This window comes from Vulpes vulpes, chromosome 3 (genome assembly GCF_048418805.1).
Source record: "Vulpes vulpes isolate BD-2025 chromosome 3, VulVul3, whole genome shotgun sequence".
Lineage (NCBI taxonomy): Eukaryota > Metazoa > Chordata > Mammalia > Carnivora > Canidae > Vulpes > Vulpes vulpes.
This window is the reverse complement of record NC_132782.1, coordinates 55,172,867-55,198,521: the sequence shown is the minus strand read 5'-3', so window position 1 is coordinate 55,198,521 and position 25,655 is coordinate 55,172,867. Positions and strand designations below refer to the sequence as shown.

Sequence of the window (25,655 nt, the reverse complement as noted above, 5' to 3'; positions counted from 1 at the left end):
AATTGTTATATAGAATTATTATGGCAGATATGAAACACAAAGATGTTTGTATTAAGTAACAAAACAGAATCTCTTGATAGTCAATACAAGTCCAAATTTGGTTATACAGATGTAACATCTACCAGTTTTCACCATCTGGGAAAGGGTATATCAGGGCCTTTTATTGAATGCAAACTGCCTCATTACTTGGTATAAAAGCTAGTATCCAGAAAGGAGGGAAAAATTAACATAGAAATGCATAGAATTGTGGGGAAAAAAGGAGCACAAACCCCAAATCTCTCAAAGTTCTAGGGTGGGAAAGCCAGTTGTGGGCCAGGCCCAGAGTACAAATGAACAGGGAAAAGAGAAGAAATAAGCTGGTTTCCAGAATTTTAAAAGAAGTTCTTTTCTTTTGGGTCATGGAAATAAACCCAGTGTAAGGGCATAGCAAGGGTATGAATTTAAAGAGTAGAAAGTTCTAGGTTCAACAACCTTTGAGGTTGGAGCTAGAAGAGCCTGAAACCAAGTCACTGTAGGTACCTTGTGTGAGTTTTAGAGATCTATGATTCAGTCTGTGAACTGTATCTTTTGAGTCCAACCACTGGTCCAACATTTATACTCCCATTCACCTTTAAAAAAAATTTCAGGGGCACCTGGGTAGCTCAGTTAAGCATCTGACTCTCGATCTCAGCTCAGGTCTTGATCTCAAGATTGTGAGTTCAGGCCCCGCATTAGGCCCTACCCTGGGCATGGAGCCTACTTTAAAAAAATTTCAATCAAAACAATAAAACAAGACATAAATCTAAATTAGTTTCTCTCTAAATATTGATTTTAAAAAGAAATATCTATGAGCAAGCAAATTATAAAACATAAAATTTTATACCTTTTTTTCCCCCACCCACAAATCCCACTCCTGAAAATTTATCCTAAACATATGATTCAAAGCAAGAGTAGACCATTGGGTACTTTGGCTTAGTGGCTCCCAACAGACTCAGTCTTCCTACAGACTACTATAAATTGGACAAAATACAAAAGCACAAAACCTGAGGACATTGGAGAGAAATCAAAAGCAAGCAGATTTTGGAAATACTCAGGAAAATAGTATCACAGGGAAAACTACCCACTTTGGGAGCTTTTTTGCCTAAATACAAGCCATAGTCAGCTCTGCACAATATGACTAAAACACAACTCTTTCTGGTCTAAAGTACCATAAGACAAGTTCAGGGAAACCTCAGGTACTGGACAGGGGAATGTGGAATCTCATAAAGAGGAGAGTCATGGAGAGAGGCCCCTAGATTCTGAGTATAAACTGTGTCTAAATCTCTGGTTGACTGCTGAACTATATATGCACTGGAGAGACTTTGAGCTTAAGAAGAACTAAACTGACATTTGAGCTACCATCCAAAAGATAGAGTTTATAGTTTAAGTCCAAGAAAACTGCTGGTTTATTAAAAAACAAAAACAAAAACAAAAAAAACACATTCTTTAGAGAAATATAGCAAAATTTGGAATTTTTAGATTTTATTTTATTTTATTTTAAAGATTTTATTTATTCATGAAAGACACAGAGAGAGGCAGAGACACAGGCAGAGGGAGAAGCAGGCTCCATGCAGGGAGCCTGACGTGGGACTCAATCCCAGGACTCTAGGATCACGCCCTGAGCCGAAGGCAGACACCCAACCGCTGAGCCACCCAGGCATCCCATATTTTTAAATTTTAGACTTATTAGAGCATGAGTATTTATTTGAGAGAGAGAGCATGAAAAGGGGGAGGGGCAGAGGGAGAGAATCTCAAGCAAATTCTGCGCTGAGCACAGCGCCCAATGTGGGGCTCCATCTTATGACCCTGAGATCATGGCTGAGCTGAAACCAAGAGTCAATGCTTAACTGACTGTGCCACCCAGGAGGCCCTAAAATCTGGAATTTCTATAACATAGCATTTACGAGGCCGAAGTTTGAAGATCCAGGAAAATGTGACTCCTCCCTCTGCCCCTCCCCTGCCTCTGTGCACATATTCTCTCTCTCTTTCTCTCTCTCTCTCAAACAAACAAACAAACAAACAAATAAATAAATAAATAAAATCCTTAAAAGAAAGTTGGGAGGGGGCACCTGGGTGGCTCCATCAGTTAAGCGTCTGCCTTTGACTCAGGTCATGATCTCCATGTCCTGGGATCCAGTCCTGCCTTGGGCTCCCTGCTCAGCAAGGCATCTGCCTGTCTCTCTCCCCTCCCTGTTCCTGCTCTCTCTCTCTCTCAAATAAAAAAAATAAAATCCTTTTAAAAAGTGCTATTTAAAAAAGTGAGGTAAAGAAAATACCTTAGTAAATATTAGATAAAATTTTCCTATATTTGATAAAAAACAGATATTTACAGTCAAGAAAGTCTGAAATCCAAGCAGGGTAAATATAAAGAAGCCATGCTTACAAGCACCATAGTGTAACTGCTTAAAAAAGATAAAGGGAAAATCATGAAAACATTACGTGCAGGGGAACAATGCTTCAATTAACTGCTGACTTTTAGTAAAAACTATGGAGACAGTGAAACAACTTTTTCTTTCTTTCTCCTTTTTTTTTTTTTTTTTTTTTTTTTTTTTTTTTTTTTTTTTTACCTTCCACCCTTTTTGCCCACCCTCCACCCTCTGCCTCTGGCAACTGCCAGTCTGTTCTTTGTAACTGTGAGCTTGGAGATTTTGTGTTTTTAATTCCACATAAAAGTAAGATCATGTAGTGTTGTCTTTCTCTGTCTGACTTATTTCACTTAGCATAATGCCCTCAAGCTCCATGCATGTTATTGCAAACAGCAAGATTTCCTTCTTTGTTATACACACACACACATACACACACACACACACACAATAGGATAATATATATCTCACATTTTCTTTATTCATCAGTGGACACTTAGGTTACTTTCATATCTTGGGTATGGTAAATAATACTTTAATGCAATGAACATGGGGTGCAAATACCTTTTGAGATAGTGTTTTCATTTACTTCACATAAAAACCTAGTAGTAGAATTGCTAGATCATATGGTAGCTCTATTTTTAATTTTTTGAAGAGCCTCCATACTGCTTTCCATAATACCTGCACCACTTTACAGTTCCACCAATAGTTCCTAGTGTTTCCCTTTTCTCTACATCCTTGCCAACACTTGTTATTTCCTGTGTGTGTGTGCTTTTTATAATAGCCATTCTAACAGGTGTGATCTTACTATGGTTTTGATTTATATTTCCCTAATGATTAGTAATATTGAACATCTTTTCATATACCTGTTGGCCATTTAATGTCTTTGGAAAACTGTGCAGTTTCCTGTTGTTGTTTTTTTTTCCATCATAATAAATGTAGTCTTTAATCCCCCATCACCTATTTCAGTCATCCCCCACCAATCTCCCATCTGGTAACCATCAGTTCTCTATAGTTCAGAGTCTGTTTCTTGGTTTGTCTCTCTCTTTTTTTTTCCTTTGCTCGATTGTTTTGTTTCTTAAATTCCACTTATGAGTGAAATCATATGGTATTTGTCTTTCTCTGACTGACTTATTTCACTGGGCATTATACTGTCTAGCTCTATGCATGTTGTCCCAAATGGCAAGATTTCATTCTTTTTTTTTTTTTAAGATTTTATTTATTTATTCATGAGAGACACACAGAAAGAGAGAGGCAGAGACACAGGCAGAGGGAGAAGCAGGCTCCATGTAGGGAGCCCGATGTGGAACTCAATCCCTGGACTCCAGGATCACACCCTGGGCTGAAGGCAGCGCTAAACCTGAGCCACCCAGGCTGCCCTCATTCTTTTTTTATGGCTGAATAATAGTTGTGTGTGTGTGTGTGTGTGTGTGTGTGTGTGTGTACACCACATCTTCTTTATCTGTCCATCTTTCGGTGAACACTTGGGCTGCTTCCATAGTTTGGCTATTTTAAGTAATGCTGCAATAAACGTAGGAAGGAGTGCCTGTATCCCTTTAATTTAGTGTTTTTGTATTTTTTGGGTAAATATCCAGCAGTGATTTTGGATCATAGGGTTGTTCTATTTTTTAATTATTTGAGGAACCACCATACCCATTTTCACAGTGACTGCACCAGTTTGCATTTCCACCAGCAGTGCAAGAGGTTCTTTTTTCTCCACATCCTCACCAAAAATTGTTTTTACTTCTGTTTTTGATTTTAGTCAATCTGACAGGTGTGAAGTGATATCAAGTGATATCAAATCTCATTTGATGATGAGTGATGTTGAACATCTTTTCATGGGTCTATTGACCATCTGTATGTTTTTGGAGAAATCTCTGTTCATGTCTTTCTGCCCATTTTTAAATTGGATTATTTGGGTTTTTTGGGTGTTGAGTTATATCAGTTCTTTCTATATTTTAGATACTCTCCCTTTTCTTGATATGTCATTTGCAAGTATCTTCTCCCATTCAGTAAGTTGCCTTTTCATTTTGTTGACTGTTTCCTTCACTGTGCAGAAATTATTTGTTTTGATGTGGTCCCAATAGCTTATTTTAATTTTTTTTCCCTTTTTTTATTGTTATTTTAAATTTTTAAAAGACTTTATTTATTTGTTTGAGAGAGAGAGATAGCACGCTCAAACACAGAGGGAGAGGGAGAAGCAGGCTTCCTACTGAGCAGGGAGCTCAACGAGGGGCTCCATCCCAGGACCCTAGGATCATGACCTGAGGCAAAGGCAAATGCCTAACCTATGAAACCACCCAGGCACACACCCACCAATAGTTTTTTTTTTCCTTTTTGCTTTTATTTCCTTGCCTCAGGAGACATATCTAGAGAAATGTTGCTATGTTCAATATCAAAGAAATTACTGCTTGTGCTCTCTTCAAGGATTTTTATGGGTTCAGATCTCACATTAGATCTTTAATCCATTTTGAGTTTATTTTTGTGTGGGGGGTAAGAAAGTGGTCCAGTTTCATTCTTCTGCATGTAGCTGTGCAGGTTTCCCAATGCCACTGGTTAAAGAGACAATCTTTTTCCCATCGTATATTTATTCCTCCTTTGTTGAAGATTAATCGACCATATAATTGTAAGTTTATTTCTGGGTTTTCTATTCTAGTCCATTGATCTATGTGTCTGTTTTTTTGCCAGTACCATACTGCTTTAATTACTACTACTTTGTAGTATAACTTGAAATATGAAATTGTGACACCTCCACTTTTGTTTTTCTTTGTCAAGATTGCTCTGGCTATCCAAGATCTTTGGTGGATCCATACAAATTTTAGGACTGTTTGTTCTAGTTCTGTGAAAAGTGATGTTGATTTTTTTTAAGATTTTATTTATTTATTCATGAGAGACAGAGTGAGGGAGAAGCAGAGTCACAGGCAGAGGGAGAAGCAGGCTACATGCAGGGAGCCTGATGCGGGACTCAATCCTGGGACTCTAGGATCATGCCCTGAGCCAAAGGCAGATGCTCAACCACTGAGCCACCCAGGCATCCCATGATGTTGATATTTTGATAGGGTTTGCATTAAATCGGTAGATTGCTTTGGTTAGTATAGACATCTTATTTTTAAGTAATTGCTATACCCAATGTGGGACTCCAACTTAAAACTCCCAAGATTGAGAGTCATATGCTCTACTGACTGAGCCAGCCAGGGACCCTAGGTGATATAGACTTTTTAATATTTGTTTTTCCAACCCATGAGCTTGAAATATCTTTCCCTTTCTTTGCAGTGTCTTGAATTTCTTTCATCAGTGTTTTATAATTTTCAGTGTACATGTCTTTCACTTCCTTGGTTAAGTTTGTTCCTAGATATTTTACTGTTTTTGGTATAATTGTAAATGGGATTATTTTCTTAATTTCACTTTCCGCTGTTTCATCTTTAGTGTATAGGAATGCAACCAATTTCTGTATATGGGTTTTGTATTCTGTGACTTTACTGAGTGCATTTATCATTTCTAGTAGTTTTTGGGTGGCGTATTTAGGGTTTCTTTATATATGGTATCATGTCATCTATAAATAGAATTTTACTTCATCCTTACCAATTTTGATGCCGTTTATTTCTTTGTGTTGTCTAACTGCTGTGGCTAGGACTTCCAGTGCTATGCTGAATAAAAGTGGTGAAAGTGAACATCTTTGTCTTGTTCCAGACATTAGGGAATAAGCTCTGAGTTTTTTTTACCATTGAGTATGCTGTTTGCTGTGAGTTTTTAATATAAGACCTTTATTGTGTTTAGATGTGTTCCCTCTAAACCTACTTTGTTGATGACTTTTATTTATTTTTATTTATTTATGATAGTCACAGAGAGAGAAAGAGAGAGAGGCAGAGACATAGGCAGAGGGAGAAGCAGGCTCCATGCACCGGGAGCCCGATGTGGGACTCGATCCGGGGTCTCCAGGATCGCGCCCTGGGCCAAAGGCAGGCGCCAAACCGCTGCGCCACCCAGGGATCCCCTGTTGAGGACTTTTTCATGAATGGTAATGTACTTTGTTGAATGCTTTTTCTGCATCCGTTGAAATGATCATATGGCTTTTATCCTTTCTCTTATTGATGTGATGTATCCCCTTGTTTTGTGAATATTGAACCACCTTTGCATCCCAGGAATAAGTCCAACTTGAACATGGTGAATGATTTTTTAAATGTGTTGTTGGATTCAGGTTGTTAATATTTTGTTGAGGATTTTTGCATCTATGTTCATCAGAGATATTGCCCTGTAGTTCTCTTCTTTTTTTTGTGGTGTTTTTATCTGGTTTTGGTATCGGGGTAATACTGACCTCATAGCATGAATTTGGAAGATTTCCTTCCTCTTCTATGTTTGAAATATTTTAGGAAGAATAGGTGTGTACTCTTCTTTAAATATTTGGTAGAATTCACCTATGATACTGTCTGGTCTTGGACTTTTGTTTGTTGGGAGTTTTTTTGATGACTGATTCAATTTCTTTTTTTTTTTTTAAGAATTTTTTTTTTTAAGATTTTATTTATTTATTCATGAGAGACACACAGAGGCAGAGGGAGAAGCAGGCTCCATGCAGGGAGCCCGATGCAGGACTTGATCCTAGGTCCCCAGGGTCACACCCTGGGCCCAAGGCAGGCGCCAAACCGCTGAGCCACCCAGGCGTCCCGATGACTGATTCAATTTCATTGCTGGTAATCAGTCTGTTCAAATTTGCTATTTCTTTCTGCTTTAGTTTTGGTGGGTTATAGGTCTCTAGGAACTTATCCATTTCTTCTAAGTTGTCAACTTGCTGGCTTATAGGTCTTCGTAATATTCTGCTACAATTGTTTGTATTTCTTTAGTAATACTTGTTATTTCTCCTTTCATTAGTGATTTTGTGTATTTGGGCCTCTGCCTGTTTTTTTATTTAGTTTTTTAGCTTTCTACTTTGTTATTGGAGTGTAGTTGACACACAATGTTACATTAAAAGTCTAAAGTTCTGCTGTACTCAAGACAAGTATAGCTACCATCTGTCACCATACAACACTATTACCGTACCATTGGCTAAATTCCTTATGTTGTGCCTTTCATCCTCATGACTTATTCACTCCATAACTGGAAGCCTGTGTATCCCACTCTTCTTCACCCATTTTGCCAATTCCCCCATTCCCTTCCTTTTGGCAACCATCAGTTTGTTCTCTGTATTTATAGTTCTATTCTACTTTTTTTCTTTGTTTTCCAGATTCCTCAGTTAAGTGAAATCATATGGTATTTGTCTTTCTTTGACTTATTTCATTTAGCATAATGCCCTCTATGTCCATCCATGTTGTTGTTGTTTTTTTTTTTCCCCCACAGGCAGGTGAAACAATTTTATTTCACAGTTGTCTTTAAAACCACAAAGACACTATGTTCTTCATATAAAAACATTAGTACAGATAACTATACTTTCTAGAAAATGATTATATAGACCCTCTCAAAGAAAAATGCACACCATTATATGGTTCAGACAAGTTACTTGGGAAAAACACATCTGGACCGATTCCTAAAACATACCAGAAGACCACGCCGCATCTTTTGGTTCAAAGTATAGATTATTGTCATCAGTAAGGGCTCTTGCATTCTTACATATTTGATAATACACATATAGACTGGTTTGTGACTTAATGCTCCATTGGTTCATCAGCCTTTTCTGCAGGTTCATCAGCAGGTTGAGCAGGCTGTGCCTTTCTCTGTGGTCTTTCTTCAAGACCTTCCAGGAACGGAGATACATCATCATCATCATAAATCGTAAACTCCAAGTCTTTACCAACAATTCCAATGGAAACATTCTTTGTAGTTAGGTCCTGTTCTGCAGGAAGTGTCTCTCGTAAGGCACACAGACCATGTTTAACCAGTTCATTCAAATTGCACTCCATAAACCCAGACATATGTCTCTCCAGGTAAGTACGAGCTGATTGAGAACGGGCTCCAATGGACATGGCTCTACAGTCAAAATAGTTGGCAGATGGACAGGTTTGGAAAATGTGAGGGCCCATATCATCATAATCAACAATGAGCAGTCCAACACCATATGGTCTCCGGCCATACTGTTGTGTTGGTATCTGGGTCTTGCTTCCAATTAGAGATACAAGACTAGACACAGGAAGAGGTCTGTCAAATACAAATCTGGAATCCAAACACTCCTGGTGCATAAAATTACATAACAGTCTAGCATCAGCAGTAAGTCCCGCAATTGAGATACCAATATGGTTATCAACATGAAGAATTTTCTTCTGATGAGCTGCAAGCTCTGACTGTGCTCTCTTCAATGCAACCAACACTGCATGGGTTTTTGATTTCAGACCAACTGTGGCTGAACCTTGTTTGACAGCTTCCATTGCATATTCAATTTGATGAATCCTGCCCTGAGGGCTCCAAACAGTGACGTCATTGTCATACTGGTTGTGAAACATGGTTCCGGCGTGGGTCCCGCTGCCTGTCCATGTTGTTTTAAATGACAAGACTTCATTCTTTTTTATGGCCAAATAATATTCCATTATGTATCCATACAAATGTTCTTTATCCATCTATCTACAGGTGAGCACTTGGGTTGCTTCTGTATCATAACTATTGTAACTAAAGCTGTAATAAACAGGAGTGCATATGTCTTTTTGAATTAATGTTTTCATTTTCTTTGGGCAAATACTCAGTAGTTGAATTACTAGATCATATGATATTTCTCTTTTTAATTTTTTGAAGAATCTCAATACTGTTTTTGCATTGTAGCATCACTGTTTTATATGCCCACCAGCAGCGCACATTAGTTCCTTTTTCTCTACATCTTCACCAACACTTGTTTCTTGTATTTTTGACTTAGCCATTCTGATAGATGTAAAGTGATATCTCATCGTAGTTTTTCATTTGCATTTCCCAGATAATTAGTGATGTTGAGCATCTTTTCATCTACAGGTCTTTCATCAAAGAAGACCATCTATAGGTCTTCTTTGGGGAGATCTCTGTTCATGTCTTCTCCCCATTTTTAAATTGGATTATTTGGTATTTTGGTGCCGAGTTGTGCAAGTTGTTTATATATTTTGGATATTAGCCCCTTGTTGGATATGTCATTTGCAAATATCTTCCCCCATTTAGCAGGTTGCCTTTTCATTTTGTTGATGGTTTCTTCACTGTACAAAAGTTTTTAATACCCTCAGGTATTGTCCTGGATGGCTCAGTTGGTGGAGTGTGTAACTCTTGATCTTGGGGTTGGGAGTTTGAGCCCCACATTGGGAATAGAACATGCTTTTTAAGAAAAATGCTTTAAAAAATTGGATGTAGTCCCAAAAGCTTAGCTTTGTTTTTGTTTCCCATGCCTGAGAAGACATATCTAGAAAAATATTACTAAAGCCAAAGTCAAAGAAATTACTGCCTATGTTTTTTTTCTCGGAGTTTCATGGTTTCAGATCTCACATTTAGTTCTTTAATCATTTTGAGTTTATCTTTGTATATGATGTAAGAAAATGGTCCAATTTCATTCTTTTGCATGTAGCTGACCAGTTTTCCCAGCACCACATATCGAAGAGGCTGTTTTTTTTTCATTCTTGCCTCCTTTGTCCTAGATTAATTGATCATATAAGCATAGGTTTATTTCTGTGCTATTTTGTTCTGTTAATCTATGTGTCTCTTTTGATTACTACAGCTTTGTAGTACACCTTAAATCTGGAATTGTGATACCTCCAGCTTATTATTAACAATAATATTCTTCCATTTCATGAGCATGGAATATCTTTCCATTTCTTTTTGTCCCTTTCAGTTTCTTTCATCAGTATCTTATACATTTCAGAGTACAGGTCTTCCAATTCCTTGGTTAAATTTATTCCTAGAGATTTTATTTTTTTCAGTGCAAGTTTAAGTGAGCTTGTTTTTTAAGTTTTTCTTTCTGCTCCTTCATTATTAGTGTGTAGAAATGCAGCTGATTTCTGGATATTAATTTTATATCCTACAACTTTACTGAATTCATTTAATACTTGTAACAGGTTTTGTTTGTTTGTTTGTTTTTGGTATAGTCTAAGGGTTTTCTATAGTATCATGTCATCTGCAAATAGAGATAGTTTTACTTTTTCCTTACCAACATGGATGTGTTTTATTTCTTTTTCTTGTGTGATGTTAGTTTTGACCTTTTTTATGTTGAGATATGTTCTGTCTAAATGCACTTTATTGAGAGTTTTTTTTATCATAAACAGATGTAAAATCTTGTCAAATGCTTTTTCTTCATTGAGATGATCATACAATTTTTATCATTCATTTTGTTAATGTGGTGTATCACATTCATTGATTTGTGACTATTGGATTATCCTTGCATCCCTGGAATAAATCCCACTTGACCATGGTAAATGATCCTTTCAATGTATTGTTGAATGTGGTTTGCTAATATTTTTTGTTGAGGATTTTTGCATCTGTGTTCATCAGGGATATTGGCCTGTAGTTTCCTTTTTTTGTAATGTCTTTGTCTGGCTTTAGTATCAGGATAATGCTAGCCTTGTAGAATATATTCAGAAGCTCTCTTTCATCTTCTATTTTTGGAATCTTTTTAGAAGAATAGATATTAGATCTTCTTTAAACGTTTGGTAGAATTAATCTGTGAATCTATCTGGTCTGGGACTTTTGTTTCTTAAGAATTTTTTTATTACTGTTTCAATTTCATTACTAGTAATCAGTCTGTTCAGAATTTTCTATTTCTTTCTGATTCACTTTTGGAAGATTGTATGTGTCTAGGAATTTACTTTTTCTAGGTTGCCAATTTATTAGCATATAATTTTTCTTACTAGTCTCTTATAATCCTTGGTATTTCTGTGTTGGTTGTTATGCCTTCTCTCTCATGTCTGGTTTTATTTATTTGGATCCTCCCTCTTTTTTTCTTTTTTTTTTAAAGATTTTATTTATTCATGGAGAGACACAGAGAGGGAACGAGAGAGAGAGAGAGAGAGAGAGAGAAAGAGAGAGAGAGAGAGAGAGACGCAGAGACATAGGCAGAGAGAGAAGCAGGCTCCATGCAGGGAGCCTGATGTGGGACTCGATCCCAGGTCTCCAGGATCAGGCCCTGGGCTGAAGGCAGTGCTAAACCGCTGAGCCACCAGGGCTGCCCCCCTCTTTTTTTTCTTGATGAAAAAGTTTATCTGGCTAAAAGTTTATCAACTTTCTTTATCTTCTCAAAGAACCAGCTCTTGGTTCCATTGATCTTTTCTATTGTTTTTTTAGTCTCTATTTCATTTATTTCTGCTCTTACATTTAGTATTTTCTTTCTTCTACTAACTTTGGGTCTTGTTCATTCTTTTCCTAGTTACTTTATGTGTAAGGTTGGAGTGCTTTTTTAAGATTCTTGTATCTTAAGGTAGGCCTGTATCACTATAAATTTCCCTCTTAGAACCATTTTCATGGTGTTCCAAAGATTTGGGACCACTGTGTTTTCATTTTTCCCCATGTATTTTTTAAATTTCCTCTTTGATTTCTTCATTGACCCACTGGCTGTTTACTAGCATGTTGTTTAACCTCCACGTGTTTGGGTTTTTTTCTAGTATTTTCCTTGTGATTGATTTCTAGTTTCATACCATTGTGGGTGGAAAGATGCCTGATATAATTTAAGCCCTCTTAAATTTATTGAGACTTGTTTTGTAGACTAATACAATCTATCCTGAAGAATGTTTTATGTGCACTTGAAAAGAATGTGCATTCTGTTATTTTTGGATGGAATGTTCTGTGTATATCTGTGAAGTCCATCTGGTCTAATGTGTTGTTCAAAGATACTGTTTCCTTATTTTCTGCCTGGATGACCTATTCATTGAGGTAAGCGAGATTTTAAACTTTGCTATTATTATTGTATTACTATCAGTTTCTTCCTTTATGTTTATTAATATTTGCTCTATGTATTTAGGTGCTGCCCCATTGAGTAGATAGATATTTACAACTGTTATATCCTCTTCCTAGATTGATCACATTATCATTATGTAATGCCCTTATTTGCCTCTTATTACAGTCTCTGTTTAAAGTCTATTTTGTCAGATATAAGTATTGCTACCCTGGCTCTTCTTTTGCTTCCATTTACATGGAATATCTTTTTCCATGCTTTCATTTTCAGTCTGTATGTGTCTTTACATCTGAATTGAGTCTCTTGTAGGAAGCATATAGATTGGTCTTTTCTTTTATCCAACTCCACTACCCTATGTTTTTCCATAGAGCATTTAGACTATTTACATTTAAAGTAATTATTGGGGCAGCCCAGCAGGCTCAGCAGTTTAGCGCCACCTTCAGCCCAGGGCGTGATCCTGGAGTCCCACGTGGGGCTCCCTGCATGGAGCCTGCTTCTCCCTTCTCTTGTGTCTCTGCCGCTCTCTCTCTCTATCATAAATCAATTAATCAATCAGTCAATCTCATGAATAAATAATAAAATAAAGTCTTTTTAAAAAATTAAGTAATTATTGATAGGTATATACTTATCACCATTTTGTTCATTGTTTTCTGGTTGTTTTTGTAGTTATTTGTTGTTCCATTCTTTTTCTCTCACTCTCTTTTCCTGTGATTGATGGATTTCTGAAGTGTTATGCTTAGCTTTCTTTCTTTCTTTCTTTCTTTTTTTTTAATTTATTCATGAGAGGGATCCCTGAGTGGCGCAGCGGTTTGGCGCCTGCCTTTGGCCCAGGGCGCGATCCTGGAGACCCAGGATCGAATCCCACATCGGGCTCCCGGTGCATGGAGCCTGCTTCTCCCTCTGCCTGTGTCTCTGCCTCTCTCTTTCTGTGACTATCATAAATAAAAAAAAAATTTTTATTCATGAGAGACACACAGAGAGAGGCAGAGATACTGGCAGAGAGAGAAGCAGGCTACATGCAGGAAGCCGGATGTGGGACTCCATCCCAGGACTCCGGGATCATGCTCTGGGCTGAAGGTGGCGCTAAACCGGGGAGCATCCAGACATCCCTGTGCTTAGCTTTCTTTCTCTTTATTTTGTGTATATCTATTATAGGTTTCAGGTTTGTGGTTGCCATGAAGTTCATATATAACATTCTCAGTATGTAGTTAGTGGTACTTAAGGGTTTTTTTTTTTTTTTTTTAAGATTTATTATTTATTTATTTATTTATTTATTTATTTATTTATTTATTTATTTTTATTTTATTTTATTTTAGAGATAGACAGCAGGAGTAGGGAGGAGCAGAGGAAGAGGGGGAAGCAGACTCCGGACTGAGCAGGGAGCCTGATGCAGGGCTCAGTCCCACAACCCATGAGATTATGACCTGAGCTGATACCAAGAGTTGGAAGCTTAAATAACTGAGCCACCCAGGCTCCCCATAGCTTGTTTCCCCCCCCCCCCATAGCTTGTTTTAACACATTCTAAAAGAACTCCTTTTTTACTCTTCCCCTCAACACACAACACTTTATAGATATATATATGTTGTCAAGAGTTGCCTGGGTGGCTCAGTTGGTTAAGTAACCAACTCTTTTTTTTTTTTATTGGTGTTCAATTTGTCAACATATAGCATAACACCCAGTGCTCATCCCATCAAGTGCCCCCCTCAGTGCCCATCACCCAGTCACCCCCATCCCCCACCCACCTCCCTTTCCACCACCCCTTGTTCATTTCCCAGAGTTAGGAGTCTCTCATGTTCTGTCTCCCTTTCTGATATTTCCCACTCATTTTTTTTCCTTTCCCCTTTATTCCCTTTCACTATTTTTTATATTCCCCAAATGAATGAGACCATATAATGTTTGTCCTTCTCCAATTGACGTATTTCACTCAGCATAATACCCTCCAGTTCCATCCACGTCGAAGCAAATGGTGGATATGGCTGAGTAATATTCCATTGTATACATAGACCACAGCTTCTTTATCCATTCATCTTTCGATGGACACTGAGGCTTCTTCCACAGTTTGGCTATTGTTGGCATTGCTGCTATAAACATTGGGGTGCAGGTGTACTGGTGTTTCACCGCATCTGTATCTTTGGGGTAAATCCCCAGCAGTGCAATTGCTGGGTCATAGGGCAGATCTATTTTTAACTCTTTGAGGAACTTACTCTTGATATCAGCTTAGCTTATGATCTCAGGATCCTAGGATTGAGCCCCTAGTCAGGCTTACCACTCACCAGGCAGTCTGCTTCTCTCCCTTTTCCCTTTTCCTCTGCCCCTCCCTCCACTTACACACTCTTTCAAATAAATAAATCAATCTTAAAAAATACATATATATGTTGTCATATTTTATATCTTTTTGTTCACAATTTATTTATTTTAAAATTGGCCTTTCCACTGAAAGAAATTTTTTTTTTAAAGATTTGTTATTTATTTACTCACGAGAAACAAAGAGACAGAGAGGTAGAGTGTACACAGGCAGAGGGAGAAGCAGGCTCCATGTAGGGAGCCTGATGCAGGTCTCGACCCTGGGCCTCCAGCATCATGCCCTGGGCCGAAGGCGTGCTAAACTGCTGAGCTATCCAGGCTGCCCAGAAAGAAATCTTATATGACCAGTTCAGTGGTGATAAACTCCTTTAGTTTTGTTTATTTGGGAAACTCTTTATCCCTCCTTTAATTCTGAATGATAACTTTGTAAGGTAGAGTATTCTTGGTTGAAGATTTTTTCTTTCAGCCCTTTTAATATATCATGCCACTCTGTTATGGTCTGTAAAGTTTCTGCTGAAAAATCAGCTGATAGCCTAATGGAGTTTCCCTTTAATATAACTTCTTGCTCCACTTTTGCTGTTTTTAAAATTCTTTTTTTTTTCCTTAACATTTTAATATTTCCTTAACCTTTAAATTATGTATTGTGGTGTGAACCTCTTCGTGTTTATCTTATTTGCAACTCTTTTTGCTTCCTGAACCTGGATAACTATTTCCTTCCTCAGTTTAGGGAAGTTTTCAACTATTATTTCCAGTAAGTTTGCTACCCCTTTCTCTCTCTCTTCTCCTTGAGAGAAGATTGATTGATTGTTCACTTGATGTTTTCCAAGACATCTCTTAACCTATCCTCATTTTTTAAAATTATTTTTTATTTTTATTGTTTAGCAGGGAGGCCTTCCATTACCCTGTCTGCCAGATTGCTGACCCATTCTTCTGTTTATATTAATCTACTGTTAATTCCTTCTAGTGTGTTTTTCATTTCAGTTATTATATTCTTCAACTCTGATTGGTTTTTTCCTATCTCTTTGTTGAAGTTCTCACTGAGTTCTACTTTTCTCTCTAATCCATTGAGCATCTTTATGAGTATAAATTCCAACTCTTTGTTAGGCATATTACTTTTCTATGTCTTATTTAGTTCTTTTTCTGAGGTTTTTGTCTTGTTCTTTTGTTTGGAACATATTCCTCTGTCTCATTTTGCTTGACTTTCTGTTTGTTTCTATTGAATTATGCAGAATAGCTACTTCTCCTAAACTTGAAGTAAACTTTCATTTTGCTTGATTTTCTGTGTTTGTTCTATGACTTAGGCAAAATAGCTATGCTAAACTTGAAGTGTGGTCATCCCCCTTGTAGACTGTGTGTATATCTTGTGATGTGGGCGGTCTCTCTGGACCTGTGGCTGGCATGGACTAGAGGTCTTGGGGTGCTCCATACTGGGGCTGCCTTGGTCAGAAGGCCAGAGCTGACATGGATATGGGATGGGACAGTCCCAGGGCTCTCTGTGCAGAGGGTACCTTGGCAGGACAGCTGAAGCTGAAGCAGTGCAAGCCAAGAGGTCCTGAGGCTTTCCCTACAGAGGGCACCCTAGCAGGACAGCTGAAGCTGAAATGGATACAACCCAGGGTGTTCTGAGGCTCTCCATGTAGGAGGGGGTGCCCTAGTAGGACAGCTTTGACTATGTCAAAGTGGGACATAGACCAAGGGATCCCGGGTATTCTAGATGCCCTGGGAGGATAGCTGAAGCTGAAGTGGATGCAAGCAACAGTGTCCCAGGGCTTTCTGCACAAAGAATGTCCTGGCAGGGCAGCTGGAATCAAAGCAGGTAGGAGCCAGGGGTCCCAGAGCACTCTGTGCCAGGGGTGCCCTAGAAAGCCATCTGAATTCAAAGTGGTGTGGGCCTGGAGTATTCTGGGTACTTTGTGCCTGTGTCATCTTGTCATGATGGCCGTAGTGAGAGCTGACCAGAGACATCCCAATGTGCTCTGTGCTGGGGTAGTCATAATGGGATGGCTGGGGTTGGTGTTGGCTAGGGGCCCTGGGATCACTGAGGTGATAGGCTGGCTAGGGTACCTGGCCCTCCACCTATCCATACTCTCCATGTGGAGAAAGAGTGTAAACTGTGGCATTAGCTAGCCCCTCTGACCCTAAGAGAGTTCCAGTACCTTCCCCACCATTTGGTAGAATTCTAGGGCTGGATCTTTTATATTCCAATTGCTTTTCTTCCCCATAGCCATTTTCCCTATGTGCCAGGGCATCTAGGGCTGGTGTGGACTCAGATATCACTGAGGCAGCAAGCATGCTATGGCACCTGCAGTGTGCTCCCATCTGTGCTGTCATGATGGAGAGGGAAGTATAAACTGTGGCATTTGCCAGCGCCTCTAACCTACAGGGAGTGCCAGCAGCTTCCCTGCTATTTGATAGTGTTCTAGGACTGGTTCCTTTATATTCTAGTTGCCCTTTTAAACTGTAGCTTTTCTTCCATACCCCTGCACAAATGAATCTGCTCATGTTCCCTGGGTACTGTCCCTCCCCAATGCAATTTGTAGCAGGATTGGAGTGGTAGGGGATGTTCCCTTCATTGCCATGTCTCCATCACTTTTGCCTGTTTTCTTTTTTTTTTTTAAAGATTTTATTTATTCATTCATGAGAGACACAGAGAGAGAGAGAGAGAGAGGCAGAGAGGCACACGCAGAGGGAGAAGCAGGCTCCATGCAGGGAGCCTGATGTGGGACTTGATCCCGGGTCCCCAGGGTCAGGCCCTGGGCTGAAGGTGGCGCTAAACCACTGAGCCACCCAGGCTGCCCCTTTTGCCTGTTTTCTATGTGGTCTCTCTCTTGTGTTGTGCAGGAGTTGTTAAATTATATGAGTTTTTTTATTTTTATTTTTTTAATTATAAGAGTTTTTAAATATATTTTGGATATTGACCCCTTATTGAAAATATGATTTGCGAGCATTTTCTCCTATTATATAGGTTGCCTCTCGTTTTTTTGGATGGATTTTTTAAAAAGTAGGATCCATGTCCAGTGTGGAGCCTAACACGGGGCCTGACCTCATGACCCTAAGATTAAGACCTGATCTGAGGGACAGCTGGGTTGCTCAGTGGTTAAGCCTCTGCCTTTGGCTCAGGGTATGATCCTGGAGTCCCGGGATTGAGTCCCACATTGGGCTCCCTATGTGTAGAAGCAGCCTTATGTCTCTGCCTCTCTCTCTCCCCTCCCCCCCTCTTTCTCTCTGTCTCTCATGAATAAATAAATAAAACCTTTTAAAAAACATTTTAGAAAAGGCCTGAGCTGAGATCAAGGGTCAAGATGTTTAACTGCCTGAGCCACCTAGGCACCCCAGATTTTTTTTTTCTGTACAGAAGCTTTTAAGTATTTATTTATTTGAGAGAGAGAGAGAGAGAGCATATTTGCAGGGGTAGGGGTAGGAGAAGAGGAAACGCAGCAGACTCCCTGGTGAGCCCTATGCAAGGCTTGGTCCCATGACCCTGAGATCACGACCTGAGCCAAGACCAAGAGTTGGGTGCTTAACCGACTGTGTCACCTAGGTGCCCCTGAAAAGAAACTTTTGAGTTTGATCTGGTCCCACTTGTTCACTTTTTGCTCTTGGAACCTTTGCTTTTGGCATTAAATTTTAAAAATCATTGCCAAGACTATTGTCCTGGAGCTTACTCCCATTTCCTTCTAGCTTTGTGTTTTTAGGTCTTATATGCCATTATTTACTTTGTTTTCATTGACTTTTGAATACAGGGTAAGATAGTGATTCAGTTTCATTGTTTTGCATGTGGTGGTTCAGATTTTCCAATGCCACTTATAGAAGAGACTATCCTTTTTCCATTGTATGTGCCTTGTGATCAGTTAACTGACCATATATGCATAAGGTCTAGTTCTGAGTCTCTATTCTGTTCCACTGTTATATGTGTCTGTTTTTATGCCAATACCATACAGTTTTGATTACTATAGAGTTGTATTATAATTTGAAATCAGTAATGTGATGCCTCCAATTTTATTCTGCTTTCTTAAGATTGCCATGGCTAGGGACACCTGGATGGCTCAGTGGTTGAGCATCTGCCTTCAGCTCAGGGCGTGATCCCAGAATCTGGAATCGAGTCCCACATTGGGCTCCCTGAGAGGAGCCCGCTTCTCTCTCTGCCCGTCTCTCTCTCTCTCTCTGTCTCTCATGAATAAATAAATAAAATCTTTGAAAAAAAAAAAAAAGATTGCCATGGCTATTCTGGGCCTTTTGTTCCCTATAAACTTTAGGATTGTTTATTCTATTTCTGTGAAAAATACCACTGGAATTTTGATAGGGATTGCATTGAATCTACATTGCTTTGGATACTATGTACATTTTGACAATATTCTTCCATCCATGAGCATGTAATATCTTTCCATTTATTAGTGTCTTCAGTTTTCTTCAGTGTCCTATAGTTTTCAGAATACTGAAATATATATACCTTAGTGTTTCACCTAAGGTGAAATATATACTGAAATATATATACCTTAGTGTTTCACCTCCATTAAATTTATTTCTAGGTACTGTATTCTTTTTGATCCAACTGTAATTCAGATTTTAAAAATCTGATAGGAAAGCAACAGATTTTTATGTATTGATTTTATATTCTGCAACTTTGCTGATCCATTTATTCTAACAATTTCTTGGTGGACTATTTAGGGTTTTCTACATATATTATCATGTGTTCTGCAAATAGAGACAATTTTACCTCTTCCTTATGAATTTGGATGACTTTTATCGCCTAATTTCTTTCCTAATTGTTCTGAGTAGGATTTTAATACTATGTTGAATGAAAGTGGTAAGAGTTGGCATCCTTGTTTTGTTCCTGATCCTATAGAAGGAACTTTCACTATTTCATAGAAATTTTCCACCATTGACTATGATGTTATCTATGGGCTTGTCATAAATGGCCTTTATTTTGATGAGGTACATTCTCTATATACTCACTTTGTTGAGAGGTTTTATCATAAATGGATGTTGGATTTTTTAAGATGCTTTTTCTGCATCTATTGAGATGATCATGTGATTTTAACGCTTCATTTTGTTAATGTGGTGTATCACATTCATTGATTTGTGAATGTTGAACCATCCTTGCAACCCAGGGATAGATCCCACTTGATTGTGGTGAATGACCCTTTTAATGTATTGTCGAATATGATTTGCTGATATTTTGTAGAGGATGTTTGCATGTATATTCATAAGGGACATTGGCCTGTAGTTTCCTTTTTTTGTAGTGTCTTTGTATGGTTTTGGTATCAGGGTATTTCTGGCTTCATTGAATATATTTATAAGCTTTCCTTCATCTTCTACTTTTTGGAATTCTTTGAGAAGAATAGATATTAGCTTTTCTTTAAATGTTTGGTAGAATTAATCTATGAATTGATCTGGTCCTGGATGTTTGCTCGATGAGAACTTTTTGTTACTGATTCACTAGTAATTGGTCTGTTCAGATTTTCTATTTCTTTCTGATTCAGTTTTGGAATATTGTATATGTCTAGGAATTTATCCATTTCTTCTAGGTTATCCAGCTTGTTGATGTATAGTTGTCCACAGTAACAACAATATTTTTTAAATGCTAGAAAATATTGTTAACCCAGAATTATATTCCCAGCAAAAATATCCTTCAATATGGCTTGAAGGGGAAAAAGAGAGAAAATAAGGGGAAATATCAGAGAGGGAGACAGAACATGAGAGACTCCTAACTCTGGGAAACGAACAAGAGGTAGTGGAAGGGGGAGGTGGGTGGTTGGGGGTGACTGGGTGACAGGCACTGAGGGGGGCACTTGACGGGATGAGCACTAGGTGTTATACTATATGTTGGCAAATCGAACTCCAATAAAAAATATACAAAAAAATATCCTTCAATAATGCAAACAAAAATATAACTTTCTACATCAAAAATAACGTAATTTTTTTTTACTGGGGCTATACTATAAGAAATGCTAAATAGAGTTTTCAGGCTAAAGAGAAATGATACTAAGATGGAAACTCATCTTTATGAAGGAAAGAACATTAGAAATGGTAAGATATCTAAATAAATATAGAAGACTACTTTCTCCCTTTTAATTTTTAAAAAATAAGACTTTAAAACAAAATGTAATAATTTCTTGTGGAATTTATAAGGTAACACAGAAGTAATACATATGACATGTTTTCATAAAGGTGGGTGGGGGTAGGTAGGTAAATGGACCCATAAGGTTTTAAGGTTCTACCTTTTATATAAAGTGATACAATATAACCTCTAAATTAGGCTAAGAAGTTAAGGATGCTTATGTAAACCTTAGAACAAGCACTAAACAGTAATGCAGAGTATGTAGTGAAAAAGTCAATAGGTTATAAGTATTAAAAATTTTGCTCACCATTCTATGCCATTGCTTGACACAATGCTAACCTCATCGTAAATATTCAGTGAAATGAATTAGTGTAGACAGTAGATAGTGATTTCTCTGCCTAAGAGAAAGGCCCTATGCTGGAGAGGTGCTATTACAAAAAATAGCTGCAAAAGGAGTTGAGGGAACAAGCCTGTCAGAAATACTAAGGCAGTGCATGTTGGCATGAAAGATGACTGTGTTGTGTCATTAAATGGAAAAAGCACAGAACAGTATGTGTAGCATGCTGTCAGTTGTGCGATATAGGCATAGCCTACTTCTTGAATGATGTTCAAGAAATTTTTAATAGTGAACTTCATTGTGGAGGAAGAAAAATCTTTTTTCAGTTTGTACAATGTTCAAGTGTTGTTCATTGAAAATAAATAAAATTAGGGATCTCTGGGTGGCTTAGCCAATTAAATGTCTGACTCTTGGTTTCGGCTCAGGTCATGATCTCAGGGTTGTGAGAACAAAACCTGTGTTGGGCTCCACACTGGGCGTGAAGTGTGTTTAAAATTCTCTTTCTCCCCCTGCCCTTCCCCTAATTCTTTAAAATATATGCATACATACATACATACATAAAATTAAAAACAGGTATATTATAAACATAAAGATTTTATGTGCAATGCTAGCCATAATTGGAAAGAAATAAATAACCTACACTTCTGTATTAGGATTCTTCAGAAAAATAGGGAATCCCTGGGTGGCGCAGCGGTTTAGCGCCTGCCTTTGGCCCAGGGCGCGATCCTGGAGACCCGGGATCGAATCCCGCGTCGGGCTCCCGGTGCATGGAGCCTGCTTCTCCCTCTGCCTGTGTCTCTGCCTCTCTCTCTCTCTCTCTCTCTCTCTGTGACTATCATAAAAAAAAAAAACCTTAAAAAAAAAAAAAGGATTCTTCAGAAAAATAGAACCAATAGTGTGTATGCATGTGTGTAAAAAAATTTATTGGGGCACCTGGCTGGCTTAGTGGATTGGGCATCTGCCTTTGGCTCAGGTCATGGTCCCTGCTCAGAGGGGTCTGCTTCTCTCTCTCCCTCTGCTCCTCCTCCCCACTTGTGCTTTCTCTCTCACTCTTAAATAAATAAATAAAATCTTTAAAAAAATTTATTAAGAGGAATGGCTCATGCAATTATAGCGGCTGACAGGTCCTAAGATCTGCAGAGTGACTTAATAAGCTGGAGACCCAGGAAGAGCTGATATTTCAGTTTGATTCTAAGGAAATAAAAACCTGATGTCCTAATTCAAAGGCAGGCAGGCAGGCAGATAGAATTTTCTTACTTAGGGTAGGGTCAGCCTTTTCTATGCAGGCCTTTAACAGATTAGATGAGGCCAACCCATACTAGAAAAGGCAATCTGCTTTACTTCCGTCTACAGATGGAAATGTTAATCTTATCTAAGCACATGAATATTCAGAATAATGTTTGACTAAGTATTATCTGGGTCCTCCATGGTTCAATCAAGTTGACACACAAATTAACCAATACGATATCCTACGATAAGGTAATAAAATATAACACAGCCCTTAAAGTGCTAATTTTAAAGGCTGGTGAAAAGGAGTATGATAGGAAACTAAGAAAAATAAAACCTGGAATACTAGATTGTACCTACAGTTGAAACTGTGTACATGTGGATAAACAATAGAAGGAAATAGGAAGACATAAAAGTAGATTTTATGTTAAACTTCTGGGATTATGGAAAAGAATTTTCCTTACATTTATCCTTTAATTTTTTAATAATATAATTTTTAAAGGCAAGAAACCAGAAATCCCAGATGTAGAGTTTTATGGGAGGATGGAGCAGTAATTAAAAACAAAAACAGGGAGGCCTGGGTGGCTCAGCAGTTGAGCGTCTGCCTTTGGCTCAGGGTGTGATCCCGGGATCGAGTCCCACATCGGGTTCCTTGCATGTGCATGGAGCCTGCTTCTCCCTCTGCCTGTGTCTCTGCCACTCTCTCTGTGTCTCTCATGAATTAATAAATAAAATCTTAAAAAAAAAAAAACAGTGCCTGATACATTGTGCTAAATAACTATTGAATGAATGAACAGTAGTTACTGCCTTCAGCTGGGTTCCCCAGAAGTAGACCGTGTGACAAGGATTTGAGTTCAGGTAGTTTATTTGGGAGGTGAACACTTGGTAGGGCATGGAGAAGCGAGGCCAGGAAGAGAAAGAAGCCAAGACAGGGCACTTTAATGAGAAAGTACCCCTGGAGACAACTGAGTCATAATCCACTGGGGACCTCTCAGAGAATATATAGAATAGTTTATCTAACTCAGAAGCCAAGAAAGAAGGAATTTTAATCTTGCAATTCCCATTGATCACTGGTTGAAAGGGCTACTTCTAGGAGGCATTAATTCCTCGGCATTTCCAGCCTACCCCAAGCAAGGGTTGATGGAACTTCCATGGCTAGAGAAAGCCTTCAGGCAGAGTCACAGGAGCTCTCAGTGAGAAGCTGTTAGTGGTATGGGAACAAGAGTGCTGAGGGCATACAGGTGAGAACTGACAACACCTGTGAAGTTTACTGTCATTGAACACCTACTCGGATTCAGGCACTTGGAGGACATTTTCTCTAATCCCCCACCAGTTTACCTGGCAATTATTAGTTCCGTGTTTCAAGTGAAGAAACTTAAGGCTTCTTGCTGAAAGTCATGCAGGGCAAGGTACGGAATCAAGTACTTGAACTACAAACCTAATTTCTTTTTCACTTCCTCTCACTACCTCCCAGTAAACTCGGTCCTGGAAACTTCCTAGACTCACCAAAAAATAAGAATGACAATAAAAACCAAAATAGTGACAGTGCAAAGATCACAATTTAGTAAGATCTGCTTCAAAATGACTCCCAGTTGCCTTCAGCATCCCATCGGTAGAGCATTCGAGGGATTTAAGATTTGGCCCCTGCCAGCCTTTCCATGCTCATGTACTCCTCACTCACTGCCAGGTAACACCACTTGTCCTCCAACTAGCCCAGCTCTGTCACACCCCAGAGCATGTGGGAGGGAGGGCTGCTCCTACTACCCCTGAATTTTCTTTTCTTCTCCAACTGGCTAATTCCTACTTTTTTACTTTTTGTTTGTTTGGTTTTTGTTTGTTTGTTTGTTTGTTTGTTTTAAAGACTTTATTTATTCATGAGAGAGAGAGATAGAGAGAGAGAGAGGCAGAGACACAGGCAGAGGGAGAAGCAGGTTCCATGCAGGGAGCCTGACGTGGGACTCCATCCCCGGTCTCCAGGATCAGGCCCTGGGCTGAAGGCAGCACTAAACTGCTGAGCCACCTGGGCTGCCCCTGATTCCTACTTGTCATTCAAGACTTGGTTAGTAGATTTTTAAGTGAAGTTTCTTAATCTTTTTAAGATTCATCTATTTCAGAGAAAGACACAGAGTGCTTCAGTGGGGAGGAGGAGGGACAGAGGGAAAAGGGAAGCAAACTCCATGCTGAGCACAAAGCCAACAAAGGGCTCTATCCCACAACTCTGAGATCACCAACTGAGCCCAAACCAAGTCAGACACCCAACTGACTGAGCCACACAGGTACCCCAGTGAAGTTTCTGAATCTTTTAAAAAACCATACCCTTGGGGTACTTAGGCAGCTCAGTAGTTGAGCATCTGCCTTTGGCTTAGGTTGTGATCCCAGGGTCCCACATCGGGCTCCTCACAGGGAGCCTGCTTCTCCCTCCCTCTGTCTCTGCCTCTCTCTCTGTGTCTCTCATGAATAAGTAAATAAAATCTTGAAAAATAAAAAACAATACTCTTAAGTGATATGTGTATGTCTGTATTTCATGCCAACCTTCCCCAGAGACTGATTATTCGTCTTTGATAATTGCGGGTATACAGAATATATCCTCTACATCTGAATATCTCTACCATCTGGAGTGATTTTGTATTTACTTCTGTAGTTTACATAATCAGAACAATAACTTTTTCATTTCCTTATATATAAAATAATGTTATAATATTGAATTTTTTGTAAGCCTTTGCCCTTCAATGCAAAGATTCCCTCCTTAGCTTCTATACTCCTTCCTCCTACCCACCCCAAAATGGGAATTACTATTCTATGGGAAATTTTTCAAGATGCCAGCCTAGGATAGGTGGCATTTTTCTATACACAAAGTATCCTATATATCCACCTTTATTTCTTTTTAATATTCTTAAATTTTTAATTTATTTGAGACAGATGGGGCAGAGAGAGAGAATGGCGGACAAGCAAGGGGGAGGGGCAGACAGGGAGAAGGAGACTCCCCACTGAGCAGGGAGCTGGATCCCAGGACTCCAGGATCATGATGTGAGCTGAAGGCAGATGCTTAACTGCCTGAGCCACCCACGTGCCCCTATAAATACCTTTATATTAGCCCTTTCACACGATTTTGCATGTGTTAATGTAATTATGAAATTTCCAGTGAGTTCTGGTTTTTAAAATTTTTTTTGAAAGATTTATTTGACATGGGGATCCCTGGATGACTCAGCAGTTTGACACCTGCCTTCGGCCCAGGGTGTGGTCCTGGGGTCCTGGGATCGAGTCCCACATTGGGCTCCCTGCATGGAGCCTGCTTCTCCCTCTGCCTGTGCCTCTGCCTCTCTCATGAATAAATAAATAAATAAAATATTAAGAAAAAGAGATTTATTTGACAGATTGAGAGAGATCATGCACAAGCAGGGGGAGTGGCAACGGCAGAGGGAGAGGGAGAAGCAGGCTTCTCGCTGAGAAGGGAACCCAATGCTGGGCTCCATCCCAGGACCTGAGTTGAAGGCAGACGCTTAATGGACTGAGCCACCCAGGCACCCC

At 39.0% G+C, this 25,655-nt stretch overlaps 1 long non-coding RNA gene and 1 pseudogene across 1 annotated transcript in view; one reads left to right on the top strand and one right to left on the bottom strand.

The window, feature by feature from the left end:
- LOC140598225 (uncharacterized) overlaps window positions 1–25,655 on the top strand; it is a 43,273-nt gene that overhangs the window by 9,386 nt on the left and 8,232 nt on the right. The gene's annotated exons all lie outside the window — the stretch shown is intronic.
- On the bottom strand, window positions 7,962–8,825 carry LOC112926185 (proteasome subunit alpha type-1 pseudogene; annotated as a pseudogene).